The sequence below is a fragment of the Mustelus asterias genome, chromosome 2, assembly GCF_964213995.1.
Source record: "Mustelus asterias chromosome 2, sMusAst1.hap1.1, whole genome shotgun sequence".
NCBI classification, from domain to species: Eukaryota; Metazoa; Chordata; class Chondrichthyes; order Carcharhiniformes; family Triakidae; genus Mustelus; species Mustelus asterias.
This window is the reverse complement of record NC_135802.1, coordinates 61,720,488-61,740,810: the sequence shown is the minus strand read 5'-3', so window position 1 is coordinate 61,740,810 and position 20,323 is coordinate 61,720,488. Positions and strand designations below refer to the sequence as shown.

General features: G+C 44.0%; 1 protein-coding gene across 1 annotated transcript in view; it reads right to left on the bottom strand.

The window, feature by feature from the left end:
- stk17a (serine/threonine kinase 17a) overlaps window positions 1–20,323 on the bottom strand; it is a 94,347-nt gene that overhangs the window by 45,114 nt on the left and 28,910 nt on the right. The gene's annotated exons all lie outside the window — the stretch shown is intronic.

Sequence of the window (20,323 nt, the reverse complement as noted above, 5' to 3'; positions counted from 1 at the left end):
GGGGAAAAATACTCCTACTCCTCCTGGTCCCAGCAGTATAAGAAAGGCACTTACACTTCAAGGATGCACCTGCCTCTTCTTTTCAACTTGCCAACATTGCTGAGGTCTATGAATCCCACCCTCCATGTTAAAAAATAAAAATGCAGTTAAAATGGAGGCACAGGGCCTTCTGAAAAGATTTCAGAGACCAACCTACCTCGAGAGCAGAGCTTTGTGGGTTAAAATCCCTCCACAGTGTGACAATTTTAGTTCCAGTGCAACATTAAAAGAAAATTACAACACACTTGTTTTGTTATTTGAATAATACTTTAACAATTTCAAGCATGCAGCTAATTTTGGGTTTAGTGGATCTTTTGCAGCAAATGGAAAAAAGTCTACGCAGGAACCACAAGCACATCTGCCATCAGAATAATAATTAACAAAGGACTGCGTAGCACTATTTATCATTATAGAATAGCAGTTATATAGAAATTCAGAGTGTACCATATTCAAACACACCATCCACCGTCTAAAGATGTGCAACTTAGGTGGATTGACCATGCTAAATTGCCCTTTAGTGCCCTAAGATGTGTAGGTTATGGGGATTAGCAGGGTAAATGTGTGTTACAGGGATAGGGCCCGGGTGGGATGCTCTGCCAGAGATTTGGTGCAGACCCAATGGACCTCTTTCTGCACTGTAGGTATTCTGTGATTTACATACCCGTCTAACTATCCTCCTCATGGAAGTCAACGGAAGTTAAAACAGACATCCAAACTGAACCTCCCTGGCAGGTTTGGTTACAATTATGCCTGTAGTTTCTGCACATTCTCCTCGTGTCTGCGTGGGTTTCCTCCGGGTGCTCCGGTTTCCTCCCACAGTCCAAAGATGTGCGGGTTAGATTGATTGGCTAGGTTAAAAATTGCCCCTTAGAGTCCTGGGATGCGTAGGTTAGAGGGATTAGTGGGTAAAATATGTGGGGGTAGGGCCTGGGTGGGATTGTGGTCGGTGAAGACTCAATGGGCCGAATGGCCTCCTTCTGCACTGCAGGGTTTATATGATTTCTATGAATTAAAATGCTGAAGATGCCAGACACCAAAAAAAAGAGGAAGTAGCGTGCATGTGCCATGTTACTAAGAGAACTGGGGAGGTTATGCTTCAGTTATATGAGGCGTTGGTGAGAGAACTTCTGGAGTACTGTGTGCAGTATTGGTCTCCTTAAGACAGGAAATGCATTGGAAGCAGTTCAGAAAAACTTCACAGACTAATACCTGAAATGGGCAGGTTCTTTTATGAGGAATCTATCCAAGGCTGCTCAGGGAGACGAGAGGTGAAATCGTTGGGCCTCTGACGCAAATCTTTGTCTCGTCACTGGACACAGGTGAGGTCCCAGAGGATTGGAGGATAGCCAATGTGGTCCCGTTATTTAAGAAGGGTAGGAAGGATAACCCGGGTAATTATAGGCCGGTGAGCTTGACGTCCGTGGTGGGGAAGTTGTTGGAGAAGATTCTTAAAGATAGGATGTATGCGCATTTAGAAAGGAATAAACTCATTAACGATAGTCAACATGGTTTTGTGAGAGGGAGGTCATGCCTCACGAACCTGGTGGTGTTTTTTGAAGAAGTGACCAAAATGGTTGACGAAGGAAGGGCCGTGGATGTTGTCTATATGGACTTTAGTAAAGCATTTAACAAAGTCCCTCATGGTAGGCTAGTGAAAAAGGTTGGATCCCATGGGATAAAGGGGGAGGTGGCTAGATGGGTGGAGAACTGGCTTGGTCATAGAAGACAGAGGGTGGTAGTGGAAGGGTCTTTTTCCGGCTGGAGGCCTGTGACTAGTGGTGTACCGCAGGGCTCTGTATTGGGACCTCTGCTGTTTGTGATTTATATAAATGATCTGGAAGAAGGAGTAACTGGGGTGATCAGTAAGTTTGCGGACGACACAAAACTGGCAGGACTTGCAGATAGTGAGGAACATTGTCAGAGGCTACAGAAGGATATAGATAGGCTGGAAATTTGGGCAAGGAAATGGCAGATGGAGTTCAATCCTGATAAATGCGAAGTGATGCATTTTGGTGGGAATAATGTAGGGAGGAGCTACACGATAAATGGAAGAACCATAAAGGGTGTAGAGACGCAGAGGGACCTGGGTGTGCAAGTCCACAGATCTTTGAAGGTGACGTCACAGGTGGAGAAGGTGGTGAAGAAAGCATATGGCATGCTTGCCTTTATAGGACGGGGCATAGAGTATAAAAGTTGGGGTCTGATGTTGCAGATGTATAGAACGTTGGTTCGGCCGCATTTGGAATACTGCGTCCAGTTCTGGTCGCCGCACTACCAGAAGGACGTGGAGGCTTTGGAGAGAGTACAGAGGAGGTTTACCAGGATGTTGCCTGGTATGGAGGGGCTTGGTTATGAGGAGAGATTGGGTAAACTGGGGTTGTTCTCCTTGGAAAGACGGAGGATGAGGGGAGACTTAATAGAGGTGTATAAAATTATGAAAGGCATAGATAGGGTGAACGGTGGGAAGCTTTTCCCCGGGTCGGTGGTGACGTTCACGAGGGGTCATAGGTTCAAGGTGAAGGGGGGGAGGTTTAACACAGATATCAGAAGGACATATTTCACACAGAGGGTCGTGGGGGCCTGGAATGTGTTGCCGGGCAAGGTGGTGGAGGCGGACACACTGGGAACGTTTAAGACTTATCTAGACAGCTATATGAACGGAGTGGGAATGGAGGGATACAAAAGAGTGGTCTAGTTTGGACCAGGGAGCGGCGCGGGCTAATTGTTCCTGGTTTCTCGTTTCAAGGCTTCATTCTATGATCATCTTGCTGGTGCCAGTACAGAGTGAGACTGCGGATAGTTGGGAACCTGTCTCGGGGGCAGGGAATTCATATGGTGTTCGTGGAAGTGGAAATGACTAGGGTTGGGAAGCATTTTCCGATCGGGGCCATTGTGATCTCCTGGACTCGTTTCGATCGCCTCAGGGGGTCGGAGAGGAATTTCCCAGATTTTTTTTCCCCATATTGGCCCTGGGGTTTTTCACTCTGGGTTTTCGCCTCTCCCTGGAGATCACATGGTCTGGAATGGGGGGGTGGGGGTAAGTTAATAGGTTGTAATGAACAAAGCATCGTAGCTGTGAGGGACAGCTCGGTGGATAGGATATTGGTATGTAGATAGGCTGGAAAATTGGGCGGGGATCCTGGATTCAGGATTCAATCCTGGACCGGGGAGCGGCGCGGGCTTGGAGGGCCGAAGGGCCGAAGGGCCTGTTCCTGTGCTGTATTGTTCTTTGTTCTTGAGAGGTTAGACTGGCTAGACTTGTATCTGCTGGAGTTGAGAAGAAGAAGTGACTTGATTGAAACATATCAGATCCTTGGCCTGGATGAGGAATGGATGTTTCCTCTTTTAGGAGACGCTAGAACTAGGAGTCACTGTTTAAAAATAAGGTGTCACCCAGTTAAAACAGATTTTCTTTCTCTCAGGAGGTTCAGGAGTCTTCGGAACTCTTTCTCAAAAGCTGGTGGAGGAGAGCCTTTGAAGATTTTTAAGGCAAAGCTAGATAGATTCTTGATAAGCAAGGGATGGAAGGTCATCGGGGTTAGGTGGGAATGTGGAATTGGGGTTACAAGCAGATCAGCCATTATCTTACTGAATAGCAACGCAGGGCTGAGTGGCCTACTCCTGCTCCTAATTCATAAGTTCCATATGCATGTTAACTCGGAATATCTGGAAAGTGGAGAGGGGCAGAGATAAGGGCTTGACAGAGAACAATGATGCTAATTTTGCTACGAGACTTTTAAACAGAAGCCGACAAGACATGGAATTTTAATCTGTGCTGTTTCCTTTGCAGAGTCAATATGCATATTGGAATTTGTACAGTTCCATGTGCTACAAGATTGGCATTATCAGCAATCTTGTAAAAAGAGCCCTAGCCATTTTCTCACCTTGCAAAAATAAAGTACACCAAAGTTATACTGTGGGATACTGGCTATCCTGATCTTATCATTGGTCACTGCGTATCGTGCAACTCACGATCTGAAAAGTCCCCAGTCTACATCAAATTACCCTGGAAAAGAATCTCAAAAATTTGAACAACAGATTAAGCAAGTCATTTCATGCTGCTACTAGGCAGTGGCTATGCAAGTGGTAATGTCACTACAGGATGCTCTATCAATCCAAAATGACCTCTGTCTACCACACAATTTAGCAATGTCATGTATGAATTTCAGTGTTGGTGCGATACCAGGTACATAGGTAGTATGCCCCAGTGATGGGCTGATCAAATCAAACAGTATGTTCCTTTGGTTGTTCATAATAAGGAACAGACTGTACTCAACCAGCCTATGCCTGCAAAACCCAAAGCGTCTACTGTTAGTTCTGATTCTGAAATTGGGCAGCACATGCTGGACAATCCTGAGTGTGCTCATAGCTACACTAACAACCAATTTAAGATAATCAGTCAAATTTGTAACATGGCTCAAGCCGTAGAGGTGACATACATTTATATGCAGGGATTCAGTCTCTGCAAACAAAAGTAATACATTCAAGCCTTGTACATTTTTTGAATTACCCACGAGACTGAGGAGCCTATAGTTCCCCGTTGCTTTCTCTGATGTAGCATTGTGGTTAATCAGAGTCAACTTGCCAACCAATCAGCACCCTTTCTCCTGTAGTATAAATTATTGGTATCATTTGAAATTTGGTATTCTTGCATTTGTCCTGATGAGTGCAAGACAAAAATCTTCAGCAACCTGTCTCTGTTTTCAGCAAATACATGTTCTGTACTTCCAAGCGAAGATTAGACTAATTTGTATCTAATGTTGGAGGAAATAGTTCTATCAAGCCAGCTTCTTATAAAGTAACGATGCGACATGAGCCATGCTGAGAAAGAACACATTTATGATCGATTTTTAATTTTAATCAGGTGGTGGACCATGTCCTTGAACCACTGCAATCCTTGTGCTGATGGCGATAGGCAGCAAATTCCAGGATTATGATGCAAACAATGAAAGAACAACATTTGCCCAGGTGGAAGTTTGTACAACCTGGAAGGAATATTGGAGCCGACGGCATTCCAATAACATTGCTGCATTTTGTGCTGTTGGAAACTTGCAGGAATTTTCTTCTTGGTGGTAGGGGACTACTGTCAGAATAAACTTGGTGAATTGCGGCTGTGTACCTTGTAGATGGTACATCCCCCAGCCATGGTGGCAGAGGCTAATCAAATTGCTCGATCCTGGATGGAGTCAAGCTTCTTGTGTAGTTGTGGCTGCACCCAAGCAGGTGAGTGGTGGGTGAGTAACTCACCATCACTCCTGACTGTGGCCCTATAGATTGTGGAGAGGTTTAGAGGAGTGAGTATTTGAATGCACCATTTCTGCCTTGGTCGTGAAGTCAAGGGTGTCGTTATAGTCACTCCAGGTCAGCTTCCGATCAATGATGGTCCACAAAGGATAGGGGACCCAGCAATGGTGGTACAATTGGAAGTCCAGATGGGATGGCTGGGTTTTCTCTTGTCAAGGTGATTACCATACAGCTCTGATGTTACCTGTCACTTGCGAGCCCAAGCCGGGATGCTATCAAAGGTACTCCTACAGGCTACTACTGGCTGCTTTGTCATTGGACATCTTAACACCTTTGTCTAGCATGAATCTAACTATAGGTTTACCCTTCCTTATACATCAACACTAAATTATACCCACTTAAAACTATACCTTTTTTCTAATATTTCATAATATGTATATAAATCCCTTAAAACTACCACTATGTTCCTGACAACTTCCATTGAGTTCAATGAGTTTTGAAGCTCCTGGATGCCTTTTTGTCCAGCGCCATTCCAGCTGATAGAATAGCAGAAAGCATCTGATCAACCAATGAGTTCCAAGAACATTGGTTTGTGTTCTCCCTCATAAAATTCAACCAACTTAAGAAAAATGATCAAGAATCACATTTTGCGGCCATCAGCACTCAAAAGGGTTTCACAGAATCACAGAAATGTTATGGTGCAGAAGGAGGCCATTTGGACTATCATGTCTGTGCTGGTTCTTCAAATAAACATTATGACTCGGTGACATTCTCCTGCCTTTTCCTCGTACCTTTACATATTGCTTCAATTCAAATAATCATCTAACTCCCTCTTGATTGAACCTGCCTCCACCACACTTCCAGGCAGTGCATTCCAGACTCCAACCTCTCACTGTGTGAAAAAGCTTTTTCTCACATAGCATTTGCTTCTTTTGCAAAATGCTTTAAATCTGTGCCCTTTTGTTTTTGATCCTTTTACAAGGGAACAGTTTCTCCCTATCTAGTATGTCCAGCCCCCTCATGATTTGGAATACCTCTATCAAATTTGCTCTTAGCCTTCTTCTCTCCAAGGAGAACAGTCCCAGCCTCTCCAACCTATTCTCATAGCTAAAGTTTCTCATCCATAGAATCCCTAGTGTAGGGGGCCATTCAGCCCTTTGAGTCTGCACCGACCACAATCCAACTCAGGCCCTATCCCTATAACCCCATGCATTTACCCTAGCCACACCTCTGACACTAAGGAGCAATTTAGCATGGCCAATCTACCTAACTCGCACATCTTTGGACTGTGGGAGGAAACCGGGGCACCCAGAGGAAACCCACGCAGACACAGGGAGAACATGCAAACTCCACACAGACAGTGATTCGAGACCGGAATTGAACCCAGGTCCCTGGCGCTGTGAGGCCACCGTGCTGGAAACATACTTGTAAATGTTTTCTACACTCTCTCTCATGTGTTCACATCCTTTTTAAAGTGTGGCACCTAGAACTATACACAATACTCCAGCTGAGGTCTAACTAGTGTCACATACAAGTTCAGTACAACCTGATGATGGCCTAGTGGTATTATCGCTCGACTATTAATCCAGAAACTCAGCTAATTCTCTAGGGATCTGCCATGGCAGATGGTGGAGCTTGAATTCAATAAAAGATACCTGACCACTGATGCCCATGAAACCATTGTCGATTGTCAGGAAAACCCATCTGGTTCACTAATGTCCTGTAGGGAAGGAAATCTGCCGTCCTTACCTGGTTTGGCTTAAATGTGACTCCAGAGCCACAGCAATGTGGTTATCTCTCAACTGTCCTTGGACAACTCGGGATGGGCAATAAATGCTGGCCAGCCAGTAATGCCCATGTCCCACAAACGAATAAAAAAAAAGGCCTCTCTGACCCATTAATAAAGTTTTAATAAAAGTCATTGAAAAATCTCAAACCTGCATTAAGAATGACCAGAAAATTGCAAAGAGGGTAAAACATTATAGCAGCATTATATTTAAGACTATTTGCAGCACAGGTTGAGGTCTCAACTCCCTCATTATCATTTCTTAAGGATAGACAGGCAGAGAGGTTCAAGTCAGAGGTACGGACAGTGGATTCAAATTCTAAAACAAAAAGACAAAAGAAAACCTCAAACTGCACCATTCCCACACATTTGTTTCATTTGAACGTCTGCCATAATTGCTCTCAAACACACAAGATCCTATCCTTTCTGATCATCGATGTTCCTGTTACCCACACAATTGAAGAAAATTGCGTGAATAGACTGTTGACGTCATGCATGATTGCTCAGTCAGTGATGAAGATTAGGATTGAATCTAGTGAAAGCAAGCTGTTTTAGACGGTGGTGGGTAACAACCTGCACTCAACCAAAAACCAAACTGCAAACACACTGGATCATAACATCAGAAGAGAAAGCAATCAGAGTGGCTTAAGTTTGATTACTGTGTCAGGCAAATTGAGGAAAACTCCATGTACACTAGAATAAGGAACTGTATCAAATGGTAACCCACTTTAGCTCTCCATAATGCTGTCACTGTAAAGCTAAAAAATCAATTTTACCCAAGAATTTGTAATTTAAACTCCAAGGCGGCCCTATTACTTATCTGCAGTTGGATTGGTGCTTCCCTTTATCAAATTTACAAAAACATTCTTCAATGGGAAATATATTTCAATATCAAAGGGAATACACAAAACTATTGTGATTACTTCCAAGGGCTTTATTGTCTACGCTTTAAAAAGTGGCCCTTCAATCTCAAATTGGGTAATCCAGAGTCATTGATCATGCATACAAAACAAAAAAGGTTTGCTCATTTCAGCATGAATTAAGAACTGAATTCTAATTCTGTAAAAAGTAGCCCTCACAAACGCACTCTGGAAAAAATAAAATCTAACTTCCCCTTAGGAAAACAATTTGCGACTCAAGTGAAAGTTTTGTTATGAATAGCATCCTGTCCCAACTAAACAGTGAACCCCTGGTAACTGAGGGCTCTCTTTAGTCAAAGCAGCTTTAGACCATGAACATGGACTGTCACGTGCAGCTGAAAGCACAGTGACATAAATGAATTCACAGCAGGAAACCAGCAAGCAATGAAGCCAAGTTTATGTGCCAGATGTAAAGCTACTTTTGATCTCCAAAACAGCCATTAAAATACATGACTGCGCTGTCTAATTTCACTATAAAATCCATTACTAGTCAAGTACACTCAATGGCTTAAATGGAAGGGAGATTTTCCATGCTTTCCACTATAGTTCTGTGCAGGGTGCTGAAAACACAAAAGACGCCTTATTCGTTGCAAAGGTCGAAAAAATATAAGATTATCTGAATTCTACCACTTTACATTTATTCGGGTCTGGCTACAAAGCCTGTTAATGAAAAGAAATGATTTGTGCCTTTTGTTTCTCTGCCGGAAAAATTCTGACAGGGTTTCCTCAGTCGTAAAAGGATGTGAACAGAGGCTTATGCAAACAAACTGGTTAGCTGCGCCTCCATTTAATTGAAGAGTGGAATTAACCCATTTCTTGCCCACTGTCCTCTCAAAGAAAATCAGCTGTACAACTGCTGCTCCAACATATGTGAGAAAGCAAAGAAATCGAGCTCTGTCCACAGTGCTCAAACAATGACCGCTTTGAGCATTGATCAATTTAATTTCCATGGAGATGGGGCAATAAACTGTGAAAGAAATTCTTCCAATACACATCAGTAAGCACAAACAACACAGCAGAAAACTCGTGCAATCACGTTATGATCAAAACTTAATTTTCAAATAAATGTCCCCCTGTTTATGTAGAAAACACTTGGAGAAAACTCTAGACTTGCTTGTGCAGTTAAATGTTGTTCAGTACATCAGGAGGTGTTTGCATGAGTGTTGTCGCAAATTCTCCTCACACACTCGGGTTTCTCCAAAATGATATTATTTTTGTTAGCAGAAGACCAAATTGCTGCGTTCAAATAATCTCTACAATTCCCCTTTTTTCCCCCCCTCAGTTCCCACTTTATCATTGCATATGTTGCTAAATTCAAGGGGTCAGATAATTTAACTTGTTCAGTTTAAAAAATGACTTAAAACTGTGAGTAGACTAGACCCATACATTTTGCCATATCAATGGAACAATTACCGTATATACTAATGTAAATGTCAAATTTCTGAGACTAATATTTCAGGCAAAATAATATGGGGTCAACTTTTACACAGGTGATCCTCAAGGGACTTACTTTCACTCCTGGCACACCTGACAACAAAAGAATCCACAAGGTAAAGACCCCTCTCCCAGCACTGGCCCAGCTGCCAGAAGGTCAGAGAGGTCCTGCCATGTCTGGGCCTAATCCCAGCCCGTCAAACTTTTTGGGAGTGGGTAATATCTGTCGTAGCGCGCCGTGCTGGGGTTTGGGGGACTTTCCAAGTCTGTACTGAACTACGTCACCCCCATCCTTCCACCCACATCCTGGGAGAGGAAGCGTCAGTGTTGGCCAAGCATGTGGTTTCACTGCTGCTTAGAGGTTGGGGAAGGAAAGGGTCACGCCATTAGAAACTGCCATGCTGATGGCCCCCAGCCCTTCATTCAGGTCTTGGTGCAGGGAGATTGGATTGAGTCAGCACTTGCAAGGGCCCAAATGACAAGGTCAAAGCCTTCCCTCCTCTCTGCAGCATGGCTGAGGGAGAGGTTTGAGGTCACAAGGCCCAGGCATTTGTTTATTTAATGTTCACTCTGAAAGTTGGTCCATGCAGCTTGTTTCCATGTGCGCTGCTTGCTTCTCTTCTCCGATCTACCAGTTTCTCCCCTGAAAAATCAAATTGATTTGCATTCTTCCTGTCTTCATTGACAAGTAAGAAATTAAGGAAATATGTAAGAGCAACTTATTTTTCAAATGAATAACGAATTGAGTTTTCTGATGTGATTGTCGAGGTTTTTGATGTGATTGTAGAGATTATCTCCGGAAATCTCTGACCTCGCCCACGCTGGGATTCTCCGGTGCTGCTGCAGTGAATGGATTTTTGGCTAAGCGCCAATTTCTCCATTCTGGTGGCAGGGCGAGAATGAATGTGATTGGAGAATCCCACCCTATACTTTGGTTCTGAAATTTTGGGATTTTGAATTTTGAAAAATGAAGATTGACTTTTACATGAAGTGTATGAAAAATTATTTTTGAAGCCAAATATTAATCTTTGTGAGATTAACATTTACACAGGTACATAAGGTGTTTTCCAGTTACAGCTAAGCTCCCTACACATGTAAAACAACTGATTAACGTGTTTGGATTTTTCTTTCATGTAGACAAGAAAATCAAATAAAAAGACTTTTAAAATTCTGGCTAAACACTACTCACTAGATCTGAAAGAATATAGCACGCTATCACTCAATTGTTCTTACTCAGGCAAACTGTACACTTGCTCTCATCGAATCCCTACAGTCCAGAAGGAGGCCATTCGGCCCTTCGAATCTGCGCCAACAGCAATCCCACCCAGGTCCTATCCCTGTAATCCCACGCGTTTACCCGGCTTGCTTCCCTGACACCAAGGGTCAATTTAGCATGGCCAATCAACCTAACCCGCATATCTTTGGAACGTGGGAGGAGACCGGTGCACCTGGAGGAAACCCACACGGACACAGGGGGCATGTGCAAACTAAACACAGTCTGATAAAGTTGTATTTTGTGATAATGTTATCTGGAGGTAGTCAGTTGTCAAAGAATGTCAAAAAGATTATGTTGGTGTAATAAAGATCTACTCAAAGGGAATTTTAACCTAATCCACCCAGGTGGGGAAAATGACAGATTAGTTGAGTATTCCGTTTTGCACCTTGCTCAGTTTAATTCCCATTGATGTGGTGTAAAAATGGTAGTGGATTCAATCACAATCTCTCATCAGGTGGCTTAGGTTAAAATCATCTGGAATGATGACAAAACTTTAGGGAAATAGCATCAAAATAGTAAAAGTCTTGAGAAATTTACCTCCAACGGATCATAAAGAGGAAAACGAGTGGACCATATGGTACATCGAGCTTGTTCCATCTTTCAATATAAACTTCTGCCTCCCAACTCCACTTACTTCCTGCTCCACTCCCCATATCCTTTGAGACATTTAAATTCAAAGATGGAGCTTCCACAATCCTCTTGGATAGAGAATTCCAAACATTCACAATTTTTTGAGCAAAAAAATCTCTCCCCATCTTAGTTCTAATCGAGCAATTCCTTATTTTGAAGCAGTGTTCTAGATTCCCCAGCCAGGTGGACAATCTCTCAGTGTGTCCCTCTTCCAATCCCCTTCAGAATCTTGTAGGTTTCAACAAGTTCACCTCTCATTCTACTGAACTCTGGAGAATATAAGCCCAATTTATTCAGCCTCACATCACAGGACAACCCTCCCGTTCCAGGAACCTTGGCTATACAGCCTGCAAGGCAAGTATATCCTTCCTTAAATATCGAGACCAAAACTGCACACAGTATTCCAGATGTATTCTCACCAAAGTCCTATGCGACTGTAGCAAGACTTCCTTATTCCTGTACTCAATGCCCTTGCAATCAAGGCTAATATGTCATTTCCTTTCCAACTTAGTTATTGTACCAAAGGATCGACGATAAGATATACCCACTGGTGCCAGGATTCAGCTATGACTCTATTGTGCTGGAAGACTTTATGCTGGAATTATAGAATACCACAGCACATAAAACAGTCCATTCAGTTCATAAGTCAGTGTATTTCTCCACAGGTTTTCCCACTTACATTTTTAATAGCTTCTTCTCCAAGTTTAAAATACAGTATTTATGAATATTGTCCCAACAATAGTTTGTGGCAAAGATTCCACATTTTACCCACCTTGGCATAAAGGTTTTTCTCTAACTTCCCTATTATTCTTTGTGATGCTCTTAAACTTATCCCCTCACATTACTGTGTCATCAGCCAGTAAAAATAAATCATTGGTTGTCATTCATAAACTTTCATAATCTTGAAGGCTTCCATTAGGTTTCCATAAGACATAGGAGCTGAATTTTCCATTCAGCCCATCGAATCTGCTCCGCCATTCAATCATGGCTGATATTTTTCTCATCCCCATTCTCCTGCCTTTTCCCCATAACTCCTGATCCACATATTAATCAAGAACCCATCTATCTCTGTCTTAAAGACACTCAATGACCCGGCCTCCACAGCCTTCTGCGGCAGAGTTCCACAGATTCACCACTCTCTGGCTGAAAAGATTCCTCCTCATCTCTGTAGTCTGAGGTTGTGCCCTCTGGTTCTAGTTTTTCCTACTAGTGGGAACATCCTCTCCAAGACCACTCTATCCAGGCCTCTCAGTATCCTCTAAGTTTCAATAAGATCTCCCCCATCCTTCTAAACTCCAACGACTACAAACCCAGGGTCCTCAACTGTTCCTCATACGACAACCTCTTCATTCCAGGGATCATTCTTGTGAACCTCCTCTGGACCCTTTCCAAGGCCAGCACATTCTTCCTTAGATACGGGCCCCACAATATGGAGAGAGGATTGACTGACTGGCAGAAGGCAGGGAGTGGGGATAAAGAGGTCTTTTTCAGGATGGCAGCCTAGTGGTGTGCCTCAGGGGTCGGTGCTGGGACCACAACTTTTCACAATATACAATATTTGCTCACAATAGTCCAAATGGGGTCTTACCAGAACCTTATACAGCCTCAGAAGTACATCCCTGCTCTTGTATTCAAGCCCTCTCGACATGAATGCTTACATTGCATTTGCCTTCCTAACTGCCGAATGCTCCTATGTCTTATGGAAACCTAACGGAAACTGCATGCTAACATGAAGAGAATCTTGAACAAGGACTCCCAAGTCTCTTTGTGCTTCTGATTTCCTAAGCATTTTCCCATTTAGAAAATAATCTATGCCTCCATTCCTCTTTCCAAAGTGCATAACCTCAGTTTTCCACATTGTATGCCATCTGCCACTTCTTTGCCCACTCTCCTAGCCTGTTGAAGTCCTTCTGCAGCCCCCCTGCTTCCTCAATGCTACCTGCCTCTCTGCATATCTTTGTATCATCTGCAAACTTAGCAACAGTGCCTTCAGTTCCTTTTTCCAAATCGTTAATGTATATTGTGAAAAATTGTGGTCCCAGCACTGAAACCCTGAGGCACACCACTAGTCACCGGCTGCTATCCTGAAAAAGACCTCTTTATCCCCACTCTCTGCCTTCGGCCAGTCAACCAATCCTCTATCCATGCCAGGATCTTATCCTTAACACCATGGGCTCTTAACTTATTTAATAGTCTCCTATGTGGCACCTTGTTAAAGACCTTCTGGAAATCTAAATAAATATGTCCACTGGTTCTCCTTTATCTAACTTCCTTGTTACCTCCTCAAAGAACGCTAACAGATTTTTCAGACATGACCTCCCCTTGACAAAGCCGTGCTGACTCAGTTCTATTTTATCATACACTTCCAAGTACTCCTCGATCTCATCTTTAATAATGGACTCTAAAATCTTGCCAATGACCAAAGTCAGGCTAACCGGCCTATAATTTCCCGTCTGTTGCCTCCCTCCCATCTTAAACAGCGGTGTTACATTAGCTACTTTCCAGTCCTCTGGGACTCTCCCTGCCTCCAGTGATTCCTGAAAGATCACCACCAATGCCTCCACAATTTCCTCAGCTATCTCTTTTAGAACCCTGAGCGTAGTCCATCCAGTCCAGGTGATTTATCCCTCTTCAGAACTTTCCGTTTCCCCAGAACCTTCTCCTTAGTGATGGCCACTGCACTCACCTGTGCTCCCTTGCTGCCCTGCCACCTGAATGTTGAGCCTTGCCTATTCGCCTTTTAAATGCTGTGAAAACTACAAAGTTGTATTTACAAGGCACTTTGTACCGGGAGCACGATCAGCAATAGCCACACGTTAGAGGAATGATAGCAAAGCAATGGAAATTGTGCAGTGTGGACTCGCTTAAGGTATTGCCACAAGTGGAGAGCCTTGATTCCCAGCTTGGTTCAGTGTGTGTGTGGAGTCTGCACGTTCTCTCCGTGTCTGCGTGGGTTTCCTTCGGGTGCTCCGGTTTCCTCCCATAGTTGGAAAGACGTGCTGGTTAGCTACATTGGCCGTGCTAAATTCTCCCTCAGTGTATCCCAACAGTGTGGGGACTAGGGGATTTTCACAGTAACTTCATTGCGGTGTTAATGTAAGCCTATTTGTGACACTAATAATAAATAATAAAGAAATCTACAAGACTGTTAAATATGCAAAATACTGTGTATCCAAAACCTTTTATTTCAGCAGTGAAATAATCAGAAACAACTGCACATGTAAAGTATCTACTTCGGTAAAGTTTTCTTGGAAACTACTCAGATTTTTGCAACTGTTTCATCTAACCAAACTGCAAGACCAGAGAATAGTTCACCACAAAACACTATTTCTGGCATTCGAGAATCCTCCATCCAGTTTGTATGACCTGCCCTGTGCAATTGGCTTTGTGAGAAAATGCAATTATCGCTGGGCAGGTTGGCTCAGTTGAGTGCCTCATTGTTTGTGACTTAGTCCTGTTTGACATTCATGAGAGACTGTAGACAGCTTGAAGGAAACGCACCAGCATTTGTTTTCTGTAATCTGACCCATTCAAGAGGGTGGTGAAGACAACCACTCCACATGCTTGGGTTTTGGAGATGCACAGGGAATGGTTTCACCAGATCCTTGAAAGGTGGTCAAAGGGGTTTTGGCCTTGGCCGGTCAATAGTCCATGTTCTTGTTGAAATTGACATTATTTGAGGTAATGTTACCTCGATAGCTAAACTGCTCCATTGTATTAAGGATGATGCTGTCCACCCTGATCTGGACTGTAAGTTCCTCGGGACTGTAGTTGGTACAGGACTTCTGTTGTTTTTAGGCTATGCTAACATTTTCTGCCTGAGAGTAAGAGTTTACAATGAGGTCCATTGCTGCCTCCGTGTGTGCCAGAGGATGCAATTGATGCAGATTGAAGAGACTGCCTTCTGTTCGGAAGCAGATATATGCCCTCATATGATTACTGGGCTATCCCCTGCTGTGTGTTAGGGTTGCGGGGATGTTTAGAGTCCCCATCTCTGTGGGGGGAGGGGTCCCAGTCTCCATGGGGGAAGGGGTCCTGATCTCCCGATTTCCATGGTAGGAGGGGCTGGGGGTTAAAATTAACTTTGAGAAGGGTGCCCCAATCTCAGAATCCTGGCGTCGCCGGCATGTTTAGGCTCCACTCCACCAGCTGGCTGTGAGATCCTCGCCAGCATTTTGAACTTGCACAGACTGATGTTTAATCAGGAGAGAAAAGGAGTCTGTCAAAATGTTGAGTTTCACACAGCCTTTCTCACCTGATCCTACACTCCCTGCAATCTGGGAAAATTGCAACCAATATCTTCCAAAGTTGATCCTGGCTGACTATCAAACACCTTGGTGAGATCTATAAAAGTAGCATGAAGGCCCATGTTTAGTTCATTACACTTCTCCTGGATCTGTCTCCGAATAAAGATCATGGGGGCAATTCTCCCATCCCCACTACACTGCTTTAGCAGCACAGCCAGCCGGGAGACAAGAGCGGAGGCCGTTTCACAGGCTCGCCGCTGGGCACCACGACCTCCTCGAATCTCCGAGCGCCGGATTTCTGATGCCATCAGCTCCGTGCTGGAAATCGGCACAGAGTTGAATAATGTATGTTAATGATAATTTGAATACAATTTAAGTCCTATTCGTGGGCCCAGAACTGAAATCTTCGGGCCCGCTCGCGTCTTCCCCCCCCACCCCATCCCCTGCCAGGAATGGTTCATTCGAGCGGGGTTTTGGAACTAACGACCCAACCCTATTGGAGTGAAGGAGAGGCCATTGAGGCCCCCCAGAGTGTTGGGTGCCGGAGGGGGTGCCTCCTGGACTTTGCCACCTTGGCAGTGCCAGCCTGGACCCCTGGCACTGCACAAGGGGAAAAGTGCCAATGCCAAGGACACTAGACGTAGGGCAGTGCCAAGGGGGAAGGGCCTCTGGAGGATGATGAGTGGGGGTGGGGGGATCCTGCTGCCACTCTGCCTTTGGGATGAGTGACAGAGGGAGGGGGACCAACAATCAGGTTTGGCCATGGCAGGGTTGGGGTGGGTTGGAATCGAGGGCGGTCCGGGCATGTTTGGGAGGCCAGCGATCAGGGTATGAAAGGGGGTCAAAGGGGCAACATTGCGGGGTTGCAGTGCTGGCCAGTGATCGGGAGGCCAGCAGTGCGGGGCTACTGCCCATGTGCCGATCTCAGCACTGACAGATGGGCACATGCGCAGTGGCTTGCTCAGCGCTATGCTGCCGGCTTCTCTAGTGGGAATAGGTCCCACCTCTTGTTTTTCAGCATGACTTACACTAGGACACTCTGCAGTGCACAAAGTGTGGGAGATTCATTTTGAAACTCCCACTAAAAAACCAGCGTGATTTACTCCAGTTTTTACACGATTTCGACACTTTGAATTTTTTTGGGAGAATCCCACTCATGTTTGTAGTTCCCCGATTGGATCTGATTCCACACTGACTTTCAGGCAGACTTTCTATCGCTGGAACAAGTTCATTTAGAAATACTCTGGCTAAAATTGTTCCTGCAATGGAAAGCAAGATGATGCCTTGTTGCTTGAAGAGTCAGAATTCTCCTGGGGCACCGACCCTTTATCCCATCATGCTGTAAACAGGTATCAAGGATCAGATCTCTCTGTTTATAGGTATTGACTGGAATCCCATCTATTAAGGAGACTTTATGTGATTGTATGATGACCTCTTTAGCTGTAAGCAGGGTGTACCATCTGAAGATGTTTGTGGTGCCTGCACCTGGTAGGAATGTATATATAGATCTCAAGGCTCCATCAAAGGATCTCACATTTCCCATAGCTGCAAACATTTGTAGCCCTTCAAAGAGCTGTCCACCAGTTGTTTTTGGATGGCTCTGAGATTGGATTGCAGAGTTCTGCAAGCTTCCCAATCTGCGATCTGATCATCAGGGAATGCAAGTAAATTATTGTGACAGGAGGGTTTCTTTTGAAGATGCCCTTGGATTTCTACGTTATTTTCATTAAACCAAACTTGGTTTCTCCTGGTTGAAAAGGCAACCACTTCTGTAGTTGTTCTTGTGGACCAGATTTCAACCATTGCCACTGCTCTGCTGAGTCAATGCCCAGAGTTGGGTCACTGTGAAGTCTATCTTTAAGTCTGCTCTGGAAACTGTTTACTATTGAGAGATAGTGTGACCAAAGGATGTGTGGTTTCCTTGTTTGTGGGAGCCTATCCTGTTGGGTGATGGTTTGATTCTGAAGGCATGCCAGTTCAAACAAGCCAGTGGTTGGTATAACAATCATCACTGACTATAACTCTGGTGTGTAGTATGCCAAATTCACATGCTAGAATATAATCCAAAAGATGCATAGATACTTCTAAAGTTTTTGAACCTGGCTTTCCACTTGGTGGACGTTGAGCTCATGCTCCATGAAGAATTCCAGTAGATGTCCACCATTGCTATTATAATTGTCAATGCCATTTTTATCCAAGATACCTCACCAATGTACTTGACCACATTCAACTCTTGCATTGAAATCACAAAGTACATGTGCACTTATCCATGAAGTCAACCTTCAGCATAAGCCTTTTTGGTTAATACATTCGCTTGCATGGTAGGAGCATATATCCTGATAATGGTGGTGAAATGATTGTCTTGGATTGGTAGTTGTAGAGATTTGAATCAATCAGAAAAACCAATGGGGAGATTCTGAAGGTTTCTAGCAATTAAATTCTTAATCATCAACCCAACACCCAAAAGCATCTTTTTACCTTCCCCTGACCAAAAAAAAATGTATAACCTGCTCCGTACTCTTACAGACATGAGAAAACACTAGATAAGTGGGGAAAAAAAATTATTTCCTTTTTGTAATGTACAATGCTCCACCAGGAGATGACCTAGGTCAAAAGTAATGTAATAGGATGCACGAGAAGTAGAGATAGGGAGAATGACAAAGCTGGGACTCAAATCTATGCAGATAACCCACTTTTCAATTTTAGTGGATGATTGTTTCATTTGATTAACACAGTGGTTTCCAAGTACTTCTCGAGAACATACTACCAGGAACAGCTACTCTAACTTCCAATTCACAGCTCAAATCACCTACTGTACAGACAAACCTTGTGATTGCAGAAATGCTTTGTTCTCTGCAGCTCAGAAATGTTTACTGGCAAGTTAACAAATGAGTAAAAAGATAGAAACATGATGACCTTCTCCCCCAACCCTCACATCACTAGAAAAGCTCTCTCAGATTACTTAAAGGTTTGAGAGCCTCAGTTTGTGAACAGTTATGCTCTTTTCCTTACAGCAAGACAGTGGGGCTATTTACCTGCTGCTAGTGGAAATTGCATTCGGAAATCAAACATTCGGACCAATTAGTACACACGGATGTGTTCCCCTTTTCTCTTTCCTTTCCACTCCTGGCTTTTCGTTTCCCCCGCTTCAGGGTAGAGGGTGAGATGCAAGGAGAGAACAGGAAGTCAAAGGAACACACTCACCTCCACAATCGGCATTCGTGAGCAGACTCCACTTTTCTAAAAGGGCATCATTTCAATGTAGTAGCCTGTAATTACACTGAGCTGATAACCATATCATACCACCATGAGAAACAGCCCATCAAATGAGTTTGCATAATTGCTAGGAGTGGGGGAGGGGGGAGATCTCTGCCAGTATTTTTGCTGGAATGGAGACAATATATCATTCAGTAGTACAGGACTGAGCTCTGTTATGGCGTACATTCTGAATTGCCAAAGCAGTCTTATTTTCGCAGGCCCCCTATTTTCTACTGATAATAAGTTCCAGAACTTTGACAAGGTTCACACAATCACAAATTAACTGGGAGAGGTTTGGCAAGGGCTCAAACATTTACGTCACTGCGGTGTGGGATACACTATTCAGATTGGGGAAACCAGAAGAGTTTTATTCTTTACTTGTCCCCTGCTCTTCATTGGAGATTACAACTCCCCACGTCAAAGACAGGCGAGGTTTGGGCTGGTTGGCATGTGAAAAATTCAAAACCCTCCACCAAACTGCCCACTTCCATTTTTAATAGAAGCACGTGACCAAATTGCTTGCAGGTGGGTTGTTGGTCATTTAAATATTGTAATGAGGTTGCATGCCTCAGAATTAACCAAGATTTAAAAATTAACCTATTCTAGTTGAGTTTCCCAAGCCTTGGGGAAATCAGTCAGCTAAAGGAAGGCTGGATTGCTGGATCCAAGAGGTACTGCCTTTGCAATTAACTACTGAATCCAATTTACCTGCTTCACCCGCCCACTTAGATTAGGTACTACGCCACTTGCCACCCTCTCCCTGCCTGACACTGGCCCTTTAGATCACCCAAGTTCAAGCCCTCCACCCCTCACCCCCTAGTGGCACCAGCCCTTATCATCTCTCCCCAACCTGATAGAGGCTCTTCTAATCTCACCCTCCACCACTCCCTGCCACTTTCCCTTCCAGTCTCCTCACATCCTGACAATAGCTGTTCAAATTTCACCCTCGCCAAACGCTGGCCTTTCCAATCTTGCCCCATCGTCAGCCCTTACAACCATCCAGTCCTTGATAGACATTTGGAATTCTTCATCCCACCTCCCTCCTTTCTCCCAAAGCTGAGACTGGCCCTTTTTTTTTTAATCCACCCCCAATTTCCCCGATCCCGCCGGCACCGTCACTTCCAATCTCCCCCACACCGGCTCTTCCAATCTCTAACCCCTCTACACTCCACTTCCCAAAACATTCCTTTCAATCTTTTCCCCACCACAGGCCATTCCAATCTCCACAATTCTCAGATACCAGGCCTTCCACGCCATTGCATTTGGCTGGGCCTTGAGATATCTAGCCCTCAACATCTTAAAACAAGGCTTTATACAGATGAGTTAAAGCAATTTAGTTTTATCCCCCACAACACTCGTACAAAATCAATTAATTCCAAAACTTTTTAAATAATTAGCTGATTTTAACTAGGGTTAAAACATCTAGAGTGAAATTTGGTTAGACCGCAATGAAACAAAGCCAATATTCCAACAGTTCAAAAGAAAATGT